Below are 23,096 nucleotides of genomic sequence, written 5' to 3'. Positions count from 1 at the left end.
CCGAGTCAACTGGTATGACCGCGGGCACTGGGTCAGACATTGGATCGTCTGGCTGGACAGCGGGCACTGGGTCACCAGGCATCAGGTCATTTGGCTTGACAGCGGGCACCGCGTCATCTGGCAAGGCAGTGGGCTCCGAGTCAACAGGCACGACAGTGAGCACCGGGTCATCAGGTACCGGATTGTCTGGCCCGACAGCGGGCATCGGGTCACCAGGTATGACAGCGGGCACTGGGTCACCAGGCATCAGGTCATTTGGCTCGACAGCGGGCACCGGATCAGGTACCGGATCATCTGGATCAACAGCGGGCATCGAGTCAACTGGCCTAATAGGATCGTCAGGCTGGATCAGTTCATCATGCTGGGTAGAGGCATCAGGCCGAGTAGAGGCTTCAGGCCGAGTAGAGGCATCAGGCCGAGTAGAGGCATCAGGCCGAGTAGAGGCTTCAGGCCGAGTAGAGGCTTCAGGCCGAGTAGAGGCTTCAGGCCGAGTAGAGGCATCAGGCCGAGTAGAGGCTTCAGGCCGAGTAGAGGCTTCAGGCCGAGTAGAGGCATCAGGCCGAGTAGAGGCATCAGGCCGAGTAGAGGCTTCAGGCCGAGTAGAGGCATCAGGCCGAGTAGAGGCTTCAGGCCGAGTAGAGGCATCAGGCCGAGTAGAGGCTTCAGGCCGAGTAGAGGCTTCAGGCCGAGTAGAGGCTTCAGGCCGAGTAGAGGCTTCAGGCCGAGTAGAGGCATCAGGCCGAGTAGAGGCTTCAGGCCGAGTAGAGGCATCAGGCCGAGTAGAGGCATCAGGCCGAGTAGAGGCTTCAGGCCGAGTAGAGGCATCAGGCCGAGTAGAGGCATCAGGCCGAGTAGAGGCTTCAGGCCGAGTAGAGGCTTCAGGCCGAGTAGAGGCATCAGGCTGAAGAGAGGCATCAGGCTGCATACAGGCATCAGGCTGAAGAGAGGCGTCAGGCTGAGTAGAGGCGTCAGGCTGAGTACAGGCGTCAGGCTGAGTAGAGGCGTCAGGCTGAGTAGAGGCGTCAGGCTGAGTAGAGGCTTCAGGCTGAGTAGAGGCTTCAGGCTGAGTAGAGGCTTCAGGCTGAGTAGAGGCATCAGGCTGAGTAGAGGCTTCAGGCTGAGTAGAGGCTTCAGGCTGAACCACGGAAGGCAGACTCACCGGTTTGGATACTGGCAGGATGGTATTGGTTGGAAAGAATTTTCGCTTTTTTCTGGTTTTAACTACTGGAGCACTGCAAGTAAACGCAGGTCTGCAAACGAATGGAGCAGCTGGAGACAGAGAAGAACTGGAGGATGGAACAGGAGAGGGAGCGGTTGCTACAGAGGGCTCTTTTACAGGGTTAAAGGCAGGATAGGTGCAGCGAGTGGGAACAGGGTACTGACATGCGGTAGATAGCAGGGCAGGAGGAGCTGTTGGGAATGCAGGAATAGAGTTTTGAGGAAATAGATTAGAAGCAGGACTGGGTCTTTGTAAGCTGACTGAGGCTGGGTGCAACAAATCTGTCCATGTCTGCAGTATGGGTTGAACAAAGCTGAGCTTACACAAAGCCTGTCTGGTCAATGACTGTACTGCGTTTATACAATCTCTTAGTGTCTGTGGTGAACATGTGGAATAACGCTCCAGAAAGTAACCCACATCATCCTCTAATAACCACACCAGGGACTCTACCTGGTCTGCACTAAATGGTGGCAAAAATTCATCCCTGCATTCGGGGGAACCAGATGAAACCAACTCAGCACAAACCTCAATCAAAGGCTGCACCTCAGAGAACTCTGTGCCCTGATCTACTAGAACATGAGCGAGCCGTATACATTCTAGCAGTTCATCCCAGGTATACTCCTTCAGAGTCTGATAAGCATACTCCCTGTCATCAAACACTAGCAGATATAAATATTCAACCTCATCAAGATCCATCCTTCCCATCAACAAGCCAAGATGGCTTCCCTGTGCAGCCACTTCTGGTCAGGATTGGCCTTGGTGTAATGTCAGGGCTCCCAGGTATGACCAGAGGTGTGTGACTGATGCAGGGAAACGCAGACTTCAGATATGTGATAAACAATACAATTTATTAACACTAACCATACAAACATAAACGCAGTGCAATACTAAACATAATACAGTGCAAACAAACCAAACCAAACCACCCACAGATAACAGTACATACAAGCAAGCGTCGTCAGGCAGGCCGGGTCAATATCAATTGGGCAGGTAGGTACAGGGGGAGCAAGCAGAGAATGGTCGGGGTCACAGGCCAGGTTCAGCAGGTAGCAAGCAGCGTAGTACAGAGGGTCAGGCAGAGGGATGGTCAGGGTCACAAGCCAGAGATCAAAACAGGTAACAAGCAGCGTAGTACAGAGGGTCAGGCAGAGGGCCAGAAACAGGATGCAGGACAGATACAGGGCCCAGGACAAACACAACACCAAGGCAGAGTCTGTGGGTCTGGCCATCCCTTAAATACCCCAGCATCATCAGTTCCAGGTGTTAGCTGGCTGAAAGGTTGAGTCTCTGATTGCTGGGAGCACCCGCTGGCCAGCCCTGGTACTGCAGATCAAAAGGCAGGTGAGTCCCACCATTGCTGGCCAGTCCATTCCTAACACATGATCTAGGTATATTTTCTTTATTTTTTCTTTTATTTTTTAATATTTCTTTATTTTTCTTTTTAACAAACATTTTTTTCCCTCTATGCAAGGAGAGAGAGATACAATGTATCTCTCTCCTCCATTCATAGAGATAAAAAAACAAGGGAGGTGGGCGGGCTGTAAAGTGACTGATTACTGTGATAGCCAATCAGAGGCTATCACAGCGATCATGTGACCTGTAATCGGGAGTCCCGAGTTCCGATTGTTAGACTGGGGCCCGGGGCTCTCATTGACACCCCGGTTTATGTGCTGGGAGCACGCTGTCCCAGCCCAAAGACAGGTACACAAATGTGCGACCCCATGGAAAAAAGCCCAGTTCTGTGAGGCCGCATATTTGTGTGACTTCGGCGGGAAGGGGTTAAAAATGCAGGTATGACTGGTGTGACAAATAGAGGAAAATAAAACTAAATCTCTAAATAAAAGAAATGCAGCGCTCTTAAAAATTGATGAATATAGTGATAAACACAGTCCGGTGAGAACAGTGCTCCTTGATTCCCAGTGCAAATGGTAGAAATTCACACTAACCAGAACGCGCATGGGTAATACGCATGTGTATATATATATATCCTGAAGATCCCCTCTCCTCTCAGGTCTGGTCAGGGAAACAGCTGGGAAAGGTGGAGATCCTACGCCCTCATGTGGTAAGAAAGTGGTCCAGCAGGTCAGAGCAGTATCAATCTGGATAAGCCTCCAAAGGAGCTGACACAGGGATCACCAGGGCCTTTAAGAAGTAAAGATGGCCGCCGGGCCTCCTTGTGGCACCGACGGCTTAGTATCAACGGTGTCCTGGGTTCCCGCTGACGCGTTTCATGCGCACGCACTTCTTCAGAGGTGGAACATACTGCTCTGACCTGCTGGACCACTTTCTTACCACATGAGGGCGTATGATCTCCACCTTTCCCAGCTGTTTCCCTGACCAGACCTGAGAGGAGAGGGGATCTTTAGGATATATATATACACATGCGTATTACCCATGCGCGTTCTGGTTAGTGTGAATTTCTACCATTTGCACTGGGAATCAAGGAGCACTGTTCTCACCGGCCTGTGTTTATCACTATATTCATCAATTTTTAAGAGCGCTGCATTTCTTTTATTTATGTATTTTGGGACTTTTATGTGTTTTCCTTTAATGTTCAGCTGCTTTACATTGTAGATGAGCGCTTACTATATATTTTATAAAACTAAATCTCTACCCACTTGCTGGATAGTAGACTACACAAAATTTGTATACAAAAATTATTTTATATTCAATTACGACCATAAAGTACAGAAGAAATATATGCAAAACAACTACATGTTCCCTTAAAGCATGCAAAAAAGGAACATCCCTATGATATCTCTGGCTGCCATATCATATAGGGGTTTATACCTGCTATGAATGATGTAACTTTGATATCATTCACTATATTTGGTAAAATATCTTCTATGGCATTTGAAGTGGTTATATAAGAATGAGACTATATAAGGCCAACTTTCCTTTGACAGCCCCCACTCCTCCAACAAGGCTCAGTCAGGAAAAGGTGAACAAGCAAAAAACCTAAAAGCAACAAGTAGGATTCTATTGAGTTTATTTGAGAATAATGTATTATATTTTAATTTTGTTTGAATAGTTTTATTTTTAACTCTTTCTACCCATTCCTTCAGATTCCTTACACATTGAGCAGGAGTGAGGTCTCAATCTACTCATAAGAAGGGGGTTTGGTTAGTTGCACATAAAACCTCCCCCAACACCAGGTCTCTTACTTCTGGGCATCAGGAATTCTGAAGACTGCTTTGGGATGTGTGTCATTTATTATGGAGATTTATCTCAAGCCATCATCAAACTTGAATAAGGATGGCAAGGGAGCACAAATCTGTGGCTCGTTGCCAAAGGAATACCAAGTTACATACCTTGTGTAATGTGTATCATGTAATATGACATATGAAGCCACAATAACACCCAAAATTAGTTCTTAGGTATAGCGAAAAAGCTTTGTGAATCAAGTGAAACACAAGGAAAAGAATTCCATGTGTGAAACATATTTGTTTAAATTTTTGGAGCCTTCCTGATCCATTATTCGCAGAGTATGCCAGGTTTTTCTGACTGTCTCTGTCTAAACTGAAACATGACATGTAACTGTATGGGCAGACATGGTGGTGGTGGTTTGTTGGGAGTCCTTCAGCCATATTGGTAAAAAGGTGGTGGAAATGGTAAGAATTGAAAATGAATGCAGCTTTGTATGCAGTGATACCTAACTAAATGTAATTTTAAAGGAAGCATGAATTGATGTCAACCTCGTGCAGTCCACTGTACAGCAGCATCATAAGGGGGGATAGAGAAGCAGGACATGGAATCAATCAAGTGTGCTGCAGTGTATGCAGGATACTCATAGGAAAGTATAGAGTGACAGAGAGGAGAGCTTATTGGTGTGCTGAATCTTTTTTCACCATCCAATCACAGGCTAAGGGTGGGGAGCAGACTAGTGAACTGCAGCAGTAAAAAATCAGGTCTCCTACCCTGACATTCATGGCTGTGCTGTGTGAAAAATGTGCGTACATCTTAGAACTGCATATAAAGAAACACAAATTCTTTGGGGAAGTGGCTTCCATATACATGTAGTGCTATCCTCTTGAGGGCTACAGTGTTTCTGGAACCATCTAAACTCCACACAGCCAGGCAACACGCATTTTCCACACTTGCATCCACAGTCAGTGAACAGTCCATGAGCTTATTTTTAGTTATTTTTATTAGGGGATGTAACTTGGATAGGGTAATAGGGATTATAGGATGTCTAACTTGACTGAATCAATGCACAGGGACAACTTCCTTCTTATTTACAGAAAAAGATCCTGGACTGTTCTTCTCTTTGAATGAGGTCAGTATTTACGGATTAGTAGCAAAAGTCCCTTACGGAGCTAGGGACTCACAGCCCCTCTGAAAGTTAGCACAGATTGTTGAAAACTGCATGCAGAAGTATCTCCTCTCCCCTGTAGAATTGCTCCCAGCTCCACACCCTGCAGACACTACCAGCCCTCCTGGTTGCCCTGTTCCTTGTGAATCCCTGGGTGTGCTGATGTACTCACTCTGTCCTCCTTGCTCCCACTGCTCCCAGGCATTGATCCTGTTCATACCATGATGCTGACTGGATCCTTCTGAGCCAGTCCAAGCTCAGCTTGGAGGCCAGTCCACCAGAGACCTTAGGGAAACCCTCCCAGCACCGACAGCCTCCTCAGCACTCCATCTTCCATACAACTATCCCGCTAGCATGACTCTCCCATCTTTGTGGATTAGTCTCACCACACTAACAGGGCCTCCAACCTTTGGAATGGTTAGAGTCTCATAAACATGCAGATTTAGGTCTTAACCTCTTCTGCCCACTGGCTTCTGGAAGCTTCCATGGTCTTCCAGAACTAGGTGGACAAAATAGAGTCCCAACCTGCTGAGTCACCTAGCCTGACCTGCAGTAACCCTAATTACAGACTCCCACAGTTCCCATGAGTCCTACCATATTAAACTTACCTACACCAACACTAGTAGCATGCTAGAGTAGAGGGTGCTACATATAGTATGCATATCATCTGTGCATTCAGCTTCAATAGTTCAATATTTATAACAAGACAGATAAATATGTGTGCATTGTGACTCACAAAATATGAAATGATAGGTGGGCCTTTGCAGATTACTAGAATCCTAAATGAAGGCATTTTCTAAATTATTACAGAATGGAAAGTGTTAAAATTAGGTTTTCTTGGTATGGTGTTTGTAGCAATATATCCAGATTCAGATTTCTATTTTACAAACTGCAGATGTTAACTAGGAGGGCATCTGTGGATGATTTAAGCCAGATGATATTCTAATAGTACAGGCTATATGATGTGCCATATGAAGGTATTGTTATTACTACGGATAAACAAATGTGTCTGGGTCTGTTTGCAGGGGAATGGTCAAATCCAGCGCAAAGTCCAAAACTTACGAATTTAAAGCCCAACTCAGGCACACAAAAACAATCCTTGAAGTTGGGTTCACCCACTGCACTTGTTAAATGTTCATGTTTGCCTAGAAGTAGAGGAATAAGGTGTAAAATTTACCTTTTTCACACCCCAGCAATGTTCCTCAAGCTGTACGACCAGACCTGCAAAGCCTCCTCTGTAAGGTGCATCTGGCTGTAGTTGCATACCTGCCACTTTCTACATACAATGCAGGGTAGCCATGTGATGACTGTGCTAGAGGGAGAATGGGAGAGTGCTGGAGCCTGCCTGAGCAGGGGTAAGGTAAGCAATGAACCAGCAAACACAAATGCTCCTGCGCTTGGGGATGGACTCGATGCAGGCTACAGCCACATAAGGAATGTCCTGGAACATGCACACCTTGCTGCCCTCAAATGGACCGGGGGAATCCAAATATACTGAATGAGGAAAGACAAAACAGAGGGCGCACAGGCCTAGTGCATTACCATAAAAAATGTTTAATAAAAAATAAAGTAGGTGTTGTACTCACAAACGACAATGTAGTCAAGGCACATCATAAAGAACAGCTGGGTCAACACCGCGCTGAGTAACAGTCCGTAATAGGGAGTGTAGACATCCAAAAGGCTGACGCGTTTCGAGGACTTGCCTCTTCCTCAGAGCCACTAAGGTAAGCAATACAGCCTTTTCATCTCCCTCTCCGCTTAACAAGCATTTAACTCTTGCAGTGCAGGGGGCACCATTCAAGGGTTTATATTTAATTATATAATTTTCCATTTTGTGCAGTTCTGTTTCAAATGCTTCTTTAAGCAATAAAATACCTCCTTATACTCAGTCTGCCTAGACAGTACGGTCACCTGCTAATTTGGCACCATTTACAGGCAGCTTAACTCTTCAGTAAGATGCAGAAATTTAAACCAATCTCAATTTTACTTCAAATAAGTGCAGTATAGTATAGTATAGTATAGTATTCTCCATCCTTTCAAAGTGTTAGAAGGCAATGGCTTTCCTAAGCCCTGTCTCTACAAAAAACTAACACTTACTATGAGAACGTGGAAGAAACATGGAGGTCTAGCTAGGAAAGAACTAACTAGCATTAAGTTGGAGAGGAAGACACCAAATCCCTGAGTAAACAAGTTGAAGTGCCTTAAACCATCTATAGATGACAACATACAACAGAACAACAATACCAGGTGGGATAGAACCTGTCCTGATATATTAAAATGTTACTAAACTTAGGACCCTGAATTCACTATAACTGGTCTCCCACAGTACACACAACATGGAAATGCAATAATTTTAGTAAATATAAACTGCTAAATACCTTTCTCATCAGTATATAGCAGTCTTGTGACTTCAGCAGACCACTGGTTAAAGATTGTAGGAGGAGTTTTCTTTCTGTTCTAGAAGGATGCAGAACCCCTGATCTCTGTCTGGACAGTGCTGTTTGGCTCTGTGCTGATCATGTGCACTCTCCGAAGAAAAAAAAAACCTCTAGCAATACACACCAAACTGAGCATGTGCATGTGACTAAGGTTCAGTCTGTCTTATCAGGTGGACATTTGAACAAGAGGAGGGTCAGAGAAGAAAGGATTAAACAGTTTTTTTGCACAATGCAGAGGATTAACCCCTTAGGTTCCACAGTGAGTATAACAAACATGCTTTACTGCATATACAGACTGATTTTACTGTTGTGGGTTTAGTAACACTTTAAGTCATATTTTAGTTTCGCTTTTAGTAATGGCATTAAGAGTTTCAAAATTATAATAATTATAATTAACCACTTCCTGTTCCTTAGGCCCCCGTACACATGATTAGAATATTGGACGAATGATCATCCGTTTTTTTTGCATGCTAGAAGAGGTTACTAAAGTTATAAAAATACTTGTACAACAGAATAAACATTTTAAAGTAATAAAATGTATTGTATTGTATTTGCATTGTATTTTTGGATGAAAACTGCACTGATTAAATGAAAATCATACGATCTGGTATCATACGAGAAATATTTTCGTGCTTGTCCCTTCAAATAATTTCAAACAAAAGCTGTATACTAACAATCAGATTATCATGGATTTGCTTTGAAAGCAATATTTTCTGATTGTGTGTACTAGGCCATAGGCCGTTTATAAATGGCCTAAGGTTGAAATATATATACCGGGATCATGGTTGAGGCCAGGGGCGGACTGACCATTTGGAAACTCGGGCACTGCTTGAGGGCCCGGGGTCAGTAGGGGGCCCCATGAGATGCCCCTGGTACCTTTTTCATAGGCTTTTTTGAGTTTGGGCAAGGACACAGGGGCCCCATGATCCCCTATTGCCCAATGAGTTGTCAGTCCAGCCCTGGTTGAGGCTACAATCATGATCCCGATATTGTTATTCAGCCGGCGATTCACTACATGGTAAAAGTAATCCAGGCCAGACTTGAGGTGCTGGATCAATTTTACATTTAGGGAAATAGGGTCCCTCCCCTCCTGCCACCTGATTGGATGGGAGAGCCTGGTAAGGCTCCCCTCCTGCCACCTGATTGGATGGGAGAGCCTGGTAAGGCTGCAACCAGTGGCATCGGCTGTTGGGCACATAGTGAGAGGAACTGATGTTGTTCCTCCCACTGTTTGATGTCAGCAACTGGAAACGACAGGAATTTTGTCACTTCTTGTTTCAGTCTCATGTAAACAAGCCATTCCTAGCTTGTGAAAGCATCGGATCAAACCAATCTTAGTTTGATCAGATGATTTGGAGGCCAGAGGAGAGATACGGAGCCTAATACCATCCCCATATCTCTCCATGAAGAGGACCTTTCACAGCCCATGCTATCCCAAGGGATGTTGTTCATCCGATGTGATAACAGTAAAGTTGATCCACAAAAAAAGTAAAGGTACAGTGTATGCATATGTAAACAGTAATCACAGCACATGTGAGGTATTGCCCCAAACATTAGAGCGAGCACAATAATTCTAGTGTCAGTCCTCCTGTGTAAATCTAAACTGGTAACCTGTAAAGGCTTTTAAAGCGTCGCCTATGGTGATTTGTAGGTACCATAGTTTGGAGTTGTTCCACGGGCATTTGAATTTTTAAATTGGGACATATTAGGTGTCTGTTTACTCAGTGTAACATCATCCTTAATATTTTACCAAACAATTGGGTATTATATTGTGTTTTCATGCATCAAAATTCGTTAGTATTCATAAGTGTATTTTTTCCAAAAGATTTATGTTAAAAAAAAACACTTCCCAAATATTGTGTCACATAAAACTATGCCACACCCACTGTGGCATAGTTTTTTGTGACACAATATTTGGGAAGTGTTTTTTTATATATAATGTTTGGGGGTTCTAAGTAGTTTTCTAGCAAAAAATAAATGCTGATTTTTACATGTAAGGGTGGAATGTCAGAATAGACCTGGACTGAATGATGATACCTCAGAAAATACAGCAGTGTACAGTTGGCCAGCATCATAATAGTTTTAGTCTGGGATAAGATGCCTAGCTAGTGTACTAGTGTATGCTTGAAGTTTAACTTCTCTATGGGGATAGGGGGTGCAGTGAATTTGAGTGATGCAATGTGATGTGTACATTGTTCTTGCAATGCAACGGTATTCTGATTGCAGCCATACCAGTACAGTATCACCATAGCCAGAGTAAACTAGGAACATTGTCCTGATTAGAGATGAGCGAATCGAACATGACGAAGTGGAATTCGTTCCGAAGATTTGGAAAAATTCTATTCGCGACGAATCCGAAGATTAGCAAACTTCGGATGCACGAATCGAATTTTCCCAAAAATGGCGGCGACATGTGTGGCGACGGAGAAAATGGACAGAGAAGATGGGGCGGGGATCTCTGGGAAGGCGCGCAGACAAGGCGCGCTGACCCATAATGCATTCATGACATGTGATCGCATTAGCCAATCAGCAGCCAGCCAGCACTGTGTAATGGTGGAGCTATAAATCGCGGCCATCTTAGAATTCTCCATTAGCCTCCGGTCATTCAAGAGAGACAGACCTGTGTGTATTAAGGGACAGAGTTAGGGCCACAGAGACTTTAGGACCACAGAATCATTACTCAGGGACACAGAATCGTTACTCAGGGACACAGAATCGTTACTCAGGGACACAGAATCGTTACTCAGGGACACAGAATCGTTACTTAGGGCCACAGCTATCAAAGAATAGAAAATTTAAAGTGACATACACCCTTTTTTTTTTTGGTGGCTGTCGTGCACAGTTGGTGCTGCAGTTTGCCGATTGTGCAAAATAAACTGACTTTCTGCTTCACAACCACTATTGTACGTTCAAAGAGTTAAATCCATTTACACGCCGGCTGGCGGTAATATTTTTTGGGTGATTAGTGCATTCCAGTGACAGAAACGTACAGTTTCCAGCCAAAGGCAAGCTGCAATTGACCGATTGTGTACAATAAACTGACTTTCTGCTTTACAACCACTATTGTACGTTCAAAGAGTTAAATCCATTTACACGCCGGCTGGCGGTAATATTTTTTGGGTGATTAGTGCATTCCAGTGACAGAAACGTACAGTTTCCAGCCAACGGCAAGCTGCAATTGACCGATTGTGCTAAATAAACTGACTTTCTGCTTCACAACCACTATTGTACGTTCAAAGAGTTAGATCCATTTACACGCCGGGTGGCGGTAATATTTTTTGGGTGATTAGTGCATTCCAGTGACATAAACGTACAGTTTCCAGCCAACGGCAAGCTGCAATTGACCGATTGTGCTAAATAAACTGACTTTCTGCTTCACAACCACTATTGTACGTTCAAAGAGTTAAATCCATATACACGCCGGGTGGCGGTAATATTTTTTGGGTGATTAGTGCATTCCAGTGACATAAACGTACAGTTTACAGCCAACGGCAAGCTGCAACTGACCGATTGTGCTAAATAAACTGACTTTCTGCTTCACAACCACTATTGTACGTTCAAAGAGTTAAATCCGGTTTTATTTTTGGGGTGCTTATTGAATTAAAGAGTATGTCAGACAACACGCAGAGGAGTGGCAGAGGAGGCAATGTTTCAGGAGCGAGCAGACGTGGCAGCAGAGGAAGGGGTCGAGGCAGCACTAGTCGCAGCCAGAGGCCAGTGCTCCCGGTGTCATCCAGCGGTCGTGTCTCCACCGACAACCCTGCCGTCATCGATTAGTTGACTCGGTCGTCTTCCTCTTCCCAGGTCACCTCTGACACCTACAGCCAACGGTCGGTGGGTACGTCAGACACAACCGTTAGTTGGCATGGCCCGGGAGCAAGCCCACTGAAATCACGTGTCCTCGACATGCCCCTGTCCTTTGGTGTTCCCTCACCAAGCGAAGTATCACATGCTGTGGGCTCAGCCCCACTGTACAGTGAGGAAGAGCTAACAGAGGGCGGTCAGGAATGGGGGGAGACATCCGCCTCTTCAGCAGCCAGGCGAAGAAGTACTGGCGAGGAGAGTGGCTCAGTAGCTGGTCTAGAGACAGGTCTGTCTCCTGACCCACACGCAGCCGAGGGGGCTAGTAGTGACGCGGAGACCCTAATTGATGATGATGAGGCTGATCGCACTTGGCAGCCTCGTCGTCATCAGGCTATTGCTTCCGCATCATCAGGAGAAGAGGGTGCCAGCTTGGCAGCGAGCAAAACAGTCGGTGGGTTGCCCAGGAGGCAGCAGGGTCGCAGCAGTGTCAGTGGAGGCAAACGGCCACGGAGTAGAGCACCAGCTCCACTGCAGCCTACCACCACGGCCAGTAGTGGTGCCGGTGTGCACGGAGGAAGTAGCAGTCAGCCAGTGAGGAGTAGCGGGGGCAAAGTTTCCTACTCGGCGGTGTGGCAATTTTTCGTCAAGCCACCCGAGGAAGTAAACGTAGCCGTATGTCGACTATGTGGCCAGAAAGTCAAGCGTGGCCAGGGGGCCAATGTTGGGACTACAGCGTTGCGTCAGCATATGCAGCATCGCCATTCGGTGGCCTGGGAAAACCGTGATAAAGATACGGCGGTTCTGCCTGCCCCAGCCCCCGCTCCATCACCCGCTCCGTTACTTGCTCCGTCACCCGACGTCAATCGCCCTCTATCAGCCAGTCAAGGCTCCAACACCTCTGCTGAGGGGAGTTGTCGCTCGTTGGCATCTTCCGCTCGTTCAGATGCTCCTTCTCCTGCTACTCCTCTTCACGGATTCCGTCAGCAGTCTTTCTTGGAATCCGTTTCCAAGAGACAACAGTTTGCGAGCACGCACCCGACGGTGCAGAAGCTGAACGTCCTCCTGTCCAAGTTGCTGGTGCTGCAGTCCCTCCCTTTCCAAGTGGTGGACTCAGCACCTTTCCGAGAAATGATGGCTTGTGCCGAGCCGCGGTGGAGAGTGCCAAGCCGTCATTTCTTCGCCAAAAAGGCAGTGCCAGCCCTGCATTCACATGTAGAAGAGATGGTGGGCCAGTCTTTGAGCATGTCGGTCTCTGCCAAAGTGCACGGCAGCGCCTACATGTGGAGCTGTAACTACGGTCAGGGACAGTACATGTCATTTACGGCCCACTGGGTGAACGTGGTGCCGGCACAGCCGCACCAGCAACTTGGACAGGTCACGCCGCTTTTGCCTCCACGTTTGCACGTCCTTGGTCCAGCAAAGATGTCCGCCTCTACCACCTCTTCTTCCGCCGTGTCCTCAGCCGCCACCCCCGTGCCAAGTCCCATTACCCGACCGGCATATCACATGTGCAGGGTGCAACGGTGTCACGCTGTGCTGCACCTGGTATGCCTTGGCGAACGTAGTCACACAGGGGAGGAACTTCTGAGTGTAATGAACAGAGAAATCGACAGATGGCTGTCTCCGCGCAAACTGAAAATCAGAACCATGTTGACCGACAACGGAAAGAACATGGTGTCTGCTCTGCGTCAAGGAAGGTTGTGCCATGCGCCATGCATGGCTCACGTGTTCAATCTGGTTGTCAAGCGGTTCCTAAAATCCACCATCCCCCTGCAAGACATCCTTAAAATGTCACGTAAACTTTGCATGCATTTCAGCCATTCCTACACCGCAAAGCACACCCTCCTTGAGCTGCAGCGGCAGAACGGAATTCCACAGCATCGCCTGATCTGCGACGTTGCAACAAGGTGGAATTCAACCCTACATATGTTAGACCGCCTTTACGAACAGCGAAAGGCCATCACCGATTTCCTGATGTTACAAGCGGATAAAGGTACTCCCCTGTGTAACTTAGATGTCAGCCATTGGCAGCTCATGCGTGACACCTGTCGCTTGCTCAGGCCCTTTGAGGAGGCCACGCTATTCGTGAGTCGGCAGGACTATGGGATGAACGACGTCATTCCTCTGTTGCACGTCCTGGAACAAATGCTGTTAACAATGGCTGGTCAGGGTGCGGTAGACGTGGCGCACAGATCTCAACGCCACATGACCCCTGTGGGGGCAGGACAGGAAGAAGAGGAGGAGGTAGAGGAGGACATTTGTGCTCAGGAATTATTGAGTGAAATGGGTGGTTTTTCCACTCAGCGGACAGGAGTGGAGGAGCAGGAGCATCTGGTAGAGGAGGAGGAGGAGGAGACAGAGGACCCAGACGCACCGTGGCAGTATGCTGTGGAGATGGAGGCAGGGAGTCCCTCGCATTCCTTGGCACAAATGGCCCATAGCATGCTCGGTTGCTTGCGTAGCGACAGCCGAATAATAACCATCAGACAGAGGGATGACTTTTGGCTGTCCACCTTGTTGGACCCTCGCTACCGTTCAAAAATGGTGGCCTTTTTCACACCTGCTGAGAGGGAGGCCAAAATAACGTACTATAAAAACCACCTATGTAGTCAGTTGGTCTCTGCCTTTCTGCGCCAACGTCCATCCTCAGACACTGTGGGCCCTGTGCGCTCGCGTTCCGCTGCCATGGCAGCAGGGGAGGGGTGGGGTGGTAGGAGCAGTGGCAGCTCCACCAGCAGCGGCTGCCTCAGTCTGCAGTCGATGATGAGTAGCTTTCTTCACCAGCGCAGTGAGGAAACTACTAACCAGCCGCAGCAGCAGCAGCATCAGGTGGACCTGGAGCAGGACCTCAAACAACAGGCTTGGGCCTACTTGGACAGCACCCTGCCAACCGAGGTAGACAATCCCCTTGACTACTGGGCAACGAAACTTGACCTTTGGCCCCAACTAGCTGAATTTGCCCTTGAAAGGCTGTCATGCCCGGCCAGTATCGTGGCATCGGAACGCGTGTTTAGTGCGGCAGGAGGTATTGTAACTCCGCGGAGGACACGACTGTCCACCCAAAGTGTGGGGAGACTCACGTTTGTGAAAATGAATCAGGCGTGGATGAGTCTGGATTTCAAACCACCAGTTCCTGACACAACTGACTAAATCCGCCATGAATCATGCCCCAAACATGTTATTAGGGAATAATGGAAGACCTCCACCTGATCCGTACATTTGTATATATATTTTATTGAGAGGCTGCTGGTCGGCCGACTCATGTTTTGCACATTTTTAATGACTTATACTCTGCAGGTCGGGCCCCTCATGAATTGGGGTTTTTAAATTATTTATACTTCGCTGGACGACCGTCACATGAATTGAACCTTTTTAATGACTTATACTCTGCTGGTCGGGCCCCTCATGAATTGGTGTTTTTAAATTATTTATACGTCGCTGGACGACTGTCACATGAATTTAAACTTTTTAATTATTTATAGTCGACCATTTCCAGACCGATGGAATAGCAATTTTTTTAAATATTTATTTGACACGTGTTGTCCATCTCATCAATGAGGTGGACTGTTTATTTATTGGCCACGGTTTGGCCCCCTCCTGTTTCTTACATTGTTAACTTGTTGTATCGGTCACGGTTTGGCCACATGTTTGGTTGTCTTGTTAAGATTTTCTGTAATGTACACAGTTACGCTTGACTTGTCGACTTTCCACAATCTACTAAGGTATAGCATCGCATCAAAGTTTTTTTTTTTGGTCTAAACCATTTCTTATAATGTCAATTTGTAAGGCGACCTACTTTTTTGTCACTGTGTAGACATCTATTTATAGGCCGATGATTGGCCAGAAAGATATATATATATATTTAGTAATAACCTAGCCGTTCAAGCCGCTCACTGAACACCTCGGGAATTGCTTTGTATATCTGTCGCCTTAGGGGCCGCTATCTGGCGACATAATTTTTTGTCACTGTGTAGACATCTATTTATAGGCCGATGTTTGGCCACAAAAATATATTTAGTAATAACCTAGCCGTTCAGGCCGCTCCCTGAACACCTCGGGAATTGTTTTGTATATCTGTCGCCTTAGAGGCCGCTGTCTGAACAGCTCATGAATTGCTTTCTATATGTGTCGCCTTTGAGGCCGCTGGCTGGACAGCTGATGAATTGATTTGTATATATGTACTTATTGTCCGCTGTCCGGACAGCTCATGAATTACTTTTTGTATATAGCCTTCCAAACCACTCTCAGAATAAGTCATGATATTCATGCTGTGTATAGCCTTATAGGCCAATGGTCAATCAAGTCATGATTGTTATAGTGTGTATAGCCTTATAGGCCGCTGTCTTTACAACTTTATAGTTCCATGCAGTATATAGCCCTATCGGCCACTTTCTGGCATCCAGTTGCTGTAGCCCCCATCACCACACTGTGCCACGGGCCCCTGTACCGCCTTCTCATACTGCTGCCAGATCCATCCTCTGCCATGTGCGTCTTTGTCGTCTGCTCACGCTGCTGGGTTCCAGTTTTAAACCTAGGCCTGTGTATGGCTTCCGAATACTGCTTCCTCCACCGCCACCCTGCGCCATGTGCCTCTGTCATCTGCTCACGCTGCTGACGGCTTCCGCTTTTTAACCTAGGCCTGTGTATGGCTTCCGAATACTGCTGCCTCCACCGCCACCCTGCGCCATGTGCCTCTGTCGTCTGCTCACGCTGCTGACGACTTCCGCTTTTTAAACTAGTCCTGTGTATGTCTTCCGAATACTGCTGCCTCCACCGCCACCCTGCGCCATGTGCCACTTTCGGGTCTCCTCACACTGCTGCCAGGTCCATACTGATTCATGGCCCCCTGTACCGGCTCCTCATGAACGTGGTTCAGCGGGTTTGCATCACTTATCGGCAAATCGTTGACAAATTCTGGGACGTTCAGTGTTGTGCGCATTAAGCCAGACACCAAAGGGCAGTACAGACCTGTTATTACTCGCTCAAGCATGGCTGAACAAAACCAGTCTCTACCACAAATTGGACCCAGACCTGCCCAGGGTCTCGTAACTAGATTGCACGGAGGAGTAGAGTCCGTTATCGGAATTAAATAGACAAAACGCCACACCAAAAAGAGTGGCCATTTCCAACACTTATTCCAGAAAGAGGAACAACCCGTTTCATATACGGCCCGTAGACGTTTCACGTCTGCCACATTCAGTCGATTTAAGACGCAAGCTCCACTTCCTGTGGTCTCTGACCGTCGATATACCTTTAAGTGTCAGCTTTGAAGCTATATTCCCTCCGGAGCACTGACACTGGTGCCCTTCCGTCAACATGCCTTTAAGTTTCAGTTTTCAACCATATTCCCCACAGAAGCCAAACTCTTGGGTATCCCAGAAGCTGCTCAGCGGCTGCTTCCGCTCCGCCACTCAGCCATTGGACTCTTGATAGTCGTCTCCCCACACTGCTGCTGGGGGGACTTTTTAACCTAGGCCTGTGTATGGCCTTCAATTGAAGCTGCTTCCGCTCCGCCACTCTGCCATTGGACTCTTGATAGTCGTCTCCCCACGCTGCTGCTGGGGGGACTTTTTAACATAGGCCTCTGTATGGCCTTTAATTGAAGCTGCTTACGCTCCGCCACTCTGCCATGGGCCTCTTGGGTATCCCAGAAGCTGCTCAGCGGGTCAGGGCAATAAAGCTCCCGGTTCGCAGGTTGTTCCGTCTTATGGATGGAAGTACGACGGTATATGATCTTCTTCGCACCCACGGCATTACTTCGTAGAATTTCTGCTTTGCATCTGCAATCACAATGCTGACTTCCCGGATCGCCACTCAGCCATTGGACTCTTGATAGTCGTCTCCCCACACTGCTGCTGGGGGGACTTTTTAACCTAGGCCTGTGTATGGCCTTCAATTGAAGCTGCTTCCGCTCCGCCACTCTGCCATTGGACTCTTGATAGTCGTCTCCCCACGCTGCTGCTGGGGGGACTTTTTAACCTAGGCCTGTGTATGGCCTTCAATTGAAGCTGCTTCTGCTCCGCCACTCTGCCATTGGACTCTTGATAGTCGTCTCCCCACACTGCTGCTGGGGGGACTTTTTAACATAGGCCTCTGTATGGCCTTCAATTTAAGCTGCTTACGCTTCGCCACTCTGCCATGGGCCCCTGTACCGCCTCCTCTTGCTGCTGCCAGGTCCAGAGTGTGTCATGGGTCCCTGTACGGCCTCCCATTGCTGCTGACTTCATCGCCAGACTCTGCCATGTGCCACTTTCAGGTCTCCTTACACTGTTGGTGGGTTCCATTTTGTGATAGGGTGCTGTATGGCCTTCCATTGCTGCTGCCTCCACCGCCACCCTGCGCCATGTGCCTCTGTCGTCTGCTCACGCTGCTGACGGCTTCCGCTTTTTAACCGAGGCCTGTGTTTGGCTTCCGAATACTGCTGCATCCACCGCCACCCTGCGCCATGTGTCTCTGTCGTCTGCTCACGCTGCTGACGGCTTCCGCTTTTTAACCTAGGCCTGTGTATGGCTTCAGAATAATGCTGCCTACACCGCCACCCTGCGCCATGTGCCTCTGTCGTCTGCTCACGCTGCTGCCAGGTCCATACTGATTCATGGCCCCCTGTACCGGCTCCTCATGAACGTGGTTCAGCGGGTTTGCATCACTTAACGGCAAATCGTTGACAAACGCTGGGACGTTCAGTGTTGTGCGCATTAGGCCAGACACCAAAGAGCAGCACAGACCTGTTATTACTCGCTCAAGCATGGCTGAACAAAACCAGTCTCTACCACAAATTGGACCCAGACCTGCCCAGGGTCTCGTAAGTAGATTGCACGGAGGAGTAGAGTTCGTTATTGGAATTAACTGTGAGGGACTTTTAAACCTAGGCCTGTGTATGGCCTTTAATTGAAGCTGCTTACGCTCCGCCACTCTGCCATGGGCCTCTTGGGTATCCCAGAAGCTGCTCAGCGGGTCAGGGCAATAAAGCTCCCGGTTCGCAGGTTGTTCCGTCTTATGGATGGAAGTACGACGGTATATGATCTTCTTCGCACCCACGGCATTACTTCGTAGAATTTCTGCATTGCATCTGCAATCACAACGCTGACTTCCCGGATCGCCACTCAGCCATTGGACTCTTGATAGTCGTCTCCCCACGCTGCTGCTGGGGGGACTTTTTAACCTAGGCCTGTGTATGGCCTTCAATTGAAGCTGCTTCTGCTCCGCCACTCTGCCATTGGACTCTTGATAGTCGTCTCCCCACACTGCTGCTGAGGGGACTTTTTAACATAGGCCTCTGTATGGCCTTCAATTTAAGCTGCTTACGCTTCGCCACTCTGCCATGGGCCCCTGTACCGCCTCCTCTTGCTGCTGCCAGGTCCAGAGTGTGTCATGGGTCCCTGTACGGCCTCCCATTGCTGCTGACTTCATCGCCAGACTCTGCCATGTGCCACTTTCAGGTCTCCTTACACTGTTGGTGGGTTCCATTTTGTGATAGGGTGCTGTATGGCCTTCCATTGCTGCTGCCTCCACCGCCACCCTGCGCCATGTGCCTCTGTCGTCTGCTCACGCTGCTGACGGCTTCCGCTTTTTAACCGAGGCCTGTGTTTGGCTTCCGAATACTGCTGCATCCACCGCCACCCTGCGCCATGTGTCTCTGTCGTCTGCTCACGCTGCTGACGGCTTCCGCTTTTTAACCTAGGCCTGTGTATGGCTTCAGAATAATGCTGCCTACACCGCCACCCTGCACCATGTGCCTCTGTCGTCTGCTCACGCTGCTGCCAGGTCCATACTGATTCATGGCCCCCTGTACCGGCTCCTCATGAACGTGGTTCAGCGGGTTTGCATCACTTAACGGCAAATCGTTGACAAACGCTGGGACGTTCAGTGTTGTGCGCATTAAGCCAGACACCAAAGGGCAGCACAGACCTGTTATTACTCGCTCAAGCATGGCTGAACAAAACCAGTCTCTACCACAAATTGGACCCAGACCTGCCCAGGGTCTCGTAAGTAGATTGCACGGAGGAGTAGAGTTCGTTATTGGAATTAACTGTGAGGGACTTTTAAACCTAGGCCTGTGTATGGCCTTCAATTGAAGCTGCTTCTGCTCCGCCACTCTGCCATTGGACTCTTGATAGTCGTCTCCCCACGCTGCTGCTGGGGAGACTTTTTAACACAGGCCTCTGTATGGCCTTCAATTTTAGCCGCTTACGCTCCGCCACTCTGCCATGGGCCCCTGTACCGCCTCCTCATGCTGCTGCCAGGCCCGTAATCTGCCATGGGCCCCCGTACCGACTCCTCATGCTGCTGCCAGGCCCGTAATCTGTCATGGGCCCCTATACCGCCTCCTCATGCTGCTGCCAGGTCCAGAGTGTGTCATGGGTCCCTGTACGGCCTCCCATTGCTGCTGTCTCCATTGCCACACTCTGCCATGTGCCACTTTCAGGTCTCCTCACACTGCTGGTGGGTTCCATTTTGTCATAGGGTGCTGTATGGCCTCCCATTGCTGCTGCCTCCACCGCCACACTGTGGCTCCACACTCTGGTTTTGGCCCCGTGACTGCCCAAATGAGTGAAGTGTGCGGTGATTCTAAGATCGACGGCACTCATCTGCATGTCATACTGACTGACAGTATTATTTCTCTTCCCCAGCAGACTCCAAGGGCATTTAAATTAAAGGTACAGTGTTCTGCACTAATATAAAGGCTCTCTGAAGCCTAGAAACACCCTTTTTATAAGTTAAATTCGCAGCGAATATATTCGGCTCGAAGCGAATTTATTCGGCGAATTCGGCGAATCAGCCGAACCGAATTTTTGAATAATTCGCTCATCTCTAGTCCTGATCACTAGCCACACCAGGACAGTGTCACCAGAGCCAGTGTTAGCCAGCAAACGTGTACTTATAGCTAGCCACACTAGTGCCAGTGTCAGCAGTGTCTGTAAACCAGCAATTATGTTCTGATCTTTGCCACACAAGTACAGTTGCTTTTCAAAATGTGGTAATTTTTCAGGTACTTCTACCATTCTGGCACTCCAAAATCTCCAAAAATATAATAGGGAGTCAGAAAATTAGATATGTGACATATGCCCTTTGAAAGCCTAAAGGAGCTCATGGGATTTTGGGTCCCTCTATATGGCTAGGCTGCAAAAAAAAAAGTCTCACATATCAGAAGGAGTAGCAAAAATCTGTTATGGGGTATAATTCTAAATATACCCATACTATGTGTTAGAAATATCTTATCAATGTACATTTTTGCATAGAAAAATATAGATATCTCAGAACTGTATGTAAATTATTCAGCAGCATAACAATTTTAACCAAGGATAATAGTTCCAGCCGATGTGTGCTTAAATTTTATTTTGTCTCTGAGGATAGAGGGATGTGGTGAATGTGAGTGATGCAATGTGATTTTTTTTTAAGTGATGCAAAAAAAAAAAAAAAGCTCTTGAGGGGCAACTGAATGATGCACTCTGATCATTCCAAGTATGCAATTAAAATCTAAAAAAAATACCTTATTTAATAGAAAAATGTGAGGTGTTGACAAATGAAGAGCTAGATATCAATAAGCTGTTGCAGACAAAAGTGCTCCTTAAAAGGAATTTGGGAAGTAGATGTAAACCCAACTGATAAAATTTCATATAAGCTATAATAGCTGATACATATATATAGGTCCTTGCCTGGGCATTTTGTGCTATAGGGTTGGGTTCATGTCCACTGTCACACCAGCCTCAGTGTCACCAACATTGTTCCTGATTGCTAGCTGCACCAGTCCCAGTGCCACAAGACCAGTGTAAGTCAGAACAGTGATCGTCTCTACACAAATTCTAGTGCTGCCAGAGCAGTTCAGCCAGCAGCAGTGTTCCTGATTGCTAGTCACACGAGGGCCAGTGTCAGCAGACTAGTGCAGCAAGAAACAGTGGTATCGATTGCTAGCCACACCAATGCCAGTGTCACCAGAGCTAGTGCAGCTAGTGACAGAATCCTGATTGCCAGCCATGCCAGTGCAGTGTAAGCCACAACAGTGTTTTGATCACCAGCCACAACAGTACAGTATCACCAGAGCCAATATAAGCAATATGGGGTGTGCCCAGAATATAATGAGAATTAAGTTTCTATGCTCAAGAGGGGCTCTGTGAAGGGAGAAGCTGCCCAAGGTCACTTGGAGTGGGGTGCCAGGTATACATTAAAACACTGATTAGTATACATTAAAACACTGATCATTCCATCCCTCTCAGAGTCAAGACATTCTTTTTTGTGACATCCTGTTCAAGTGCCTCCTATTAAGAAAATGCAAATGAATTTGGAACAGCAGTACGTGATAAAATTTTGTGTGAAATGGGGTAAAAGTGCAAAAGAAACTTTGGAAATAATGAGGAAAGCTTATGGATAAGCTGCACTATCATCTGCACAAGGCCTTCAAGGAAGGATGAGAAGGTGTTGAAGACAAACGATCAGGACACCACCTTTGTCAAAAACAGAACAGAATGTGAATGCAATGAGGTCTGTTCTCAACAGTGACCGAAAGCATACTGTCAGAATGATTTCAGAGGAAACAGGAATTGCCAAGTCAATTGTTCATGAAATCATGATTCAGGATTTGAATATGAGAAAGGCGTGTGCAAAACTTGTTCCAAAGAACTTGTCACCTGATCAGAAGGAACACTGTCAACTAATTTGCCAAGACCTGTTGGCTTGTTTGGAATCGAGTGATCACGGGACATGAATCCTGGGTGTTTGAATATGATCCCGAGATGAAGAAAGAAAGTTCAGAATGGCACACACCCACATCACCTTGCCCCAAGAAAGCTTGAATGAGCAAATCAAAAGTCAAATCAATGGTCGTTTTTTTTTTTATTCACATATTATTGTCCATAAGGTATTTGTACCTATATAGACAATATATGGGAAAGAAAGATTTTTCCTGGAGGTGCTTGGCTGCTTAAGACAGAGTTTTTTGTGTGCTTCCTGAGACCAGCTCAACACTGAGTCACAGTGCTTTGGCTGTCAGAGAGGTTTTGTCTGAAAAACACATCATGGTGCTTCCCCATCCACCCTACAGCCCTGACTTGGCTCCTTCGATTTTTTCATATTCCCAAAGATGAAGAAAGGCTTGAAAGGACATGATTTTGGTAGTGTGGATAATGTCCACAGAGCTACTACGCAGGCTCTGAATGCTATCCCACTTGAAGACTTCCAGGGATGCTATGAAGAATGAAATAATCGCTGGGAGCATTGTGTACACTCACAAGGTGCATACTTTGAAGGTAACAATGTTCAATTGTAAAATTTTTCAATAAAATAATGTTTCCAATATCATTATCATTACTTTCTGGACACACATTGT

This window comes from Staurois parvus, unplaced genomic scaffold (genome assembly GCF_062004578.1).
Source record: "Staurois parvus isolate SC_StPar_1 unplaced genomic scaffold, SC_StPar_1.0 ptg001302l, whole genome shotgun sequence".
In the NCBI taxonomy this organism is placed as follows: domain Eukaryota; kingdom Metazoa; phylum Chordata; class Amphibia; order Anura; family Ranidae; genus Staurois; species Staurois parvus.
Note: the sequence above shows the minus strand (reverse complement) of the source record.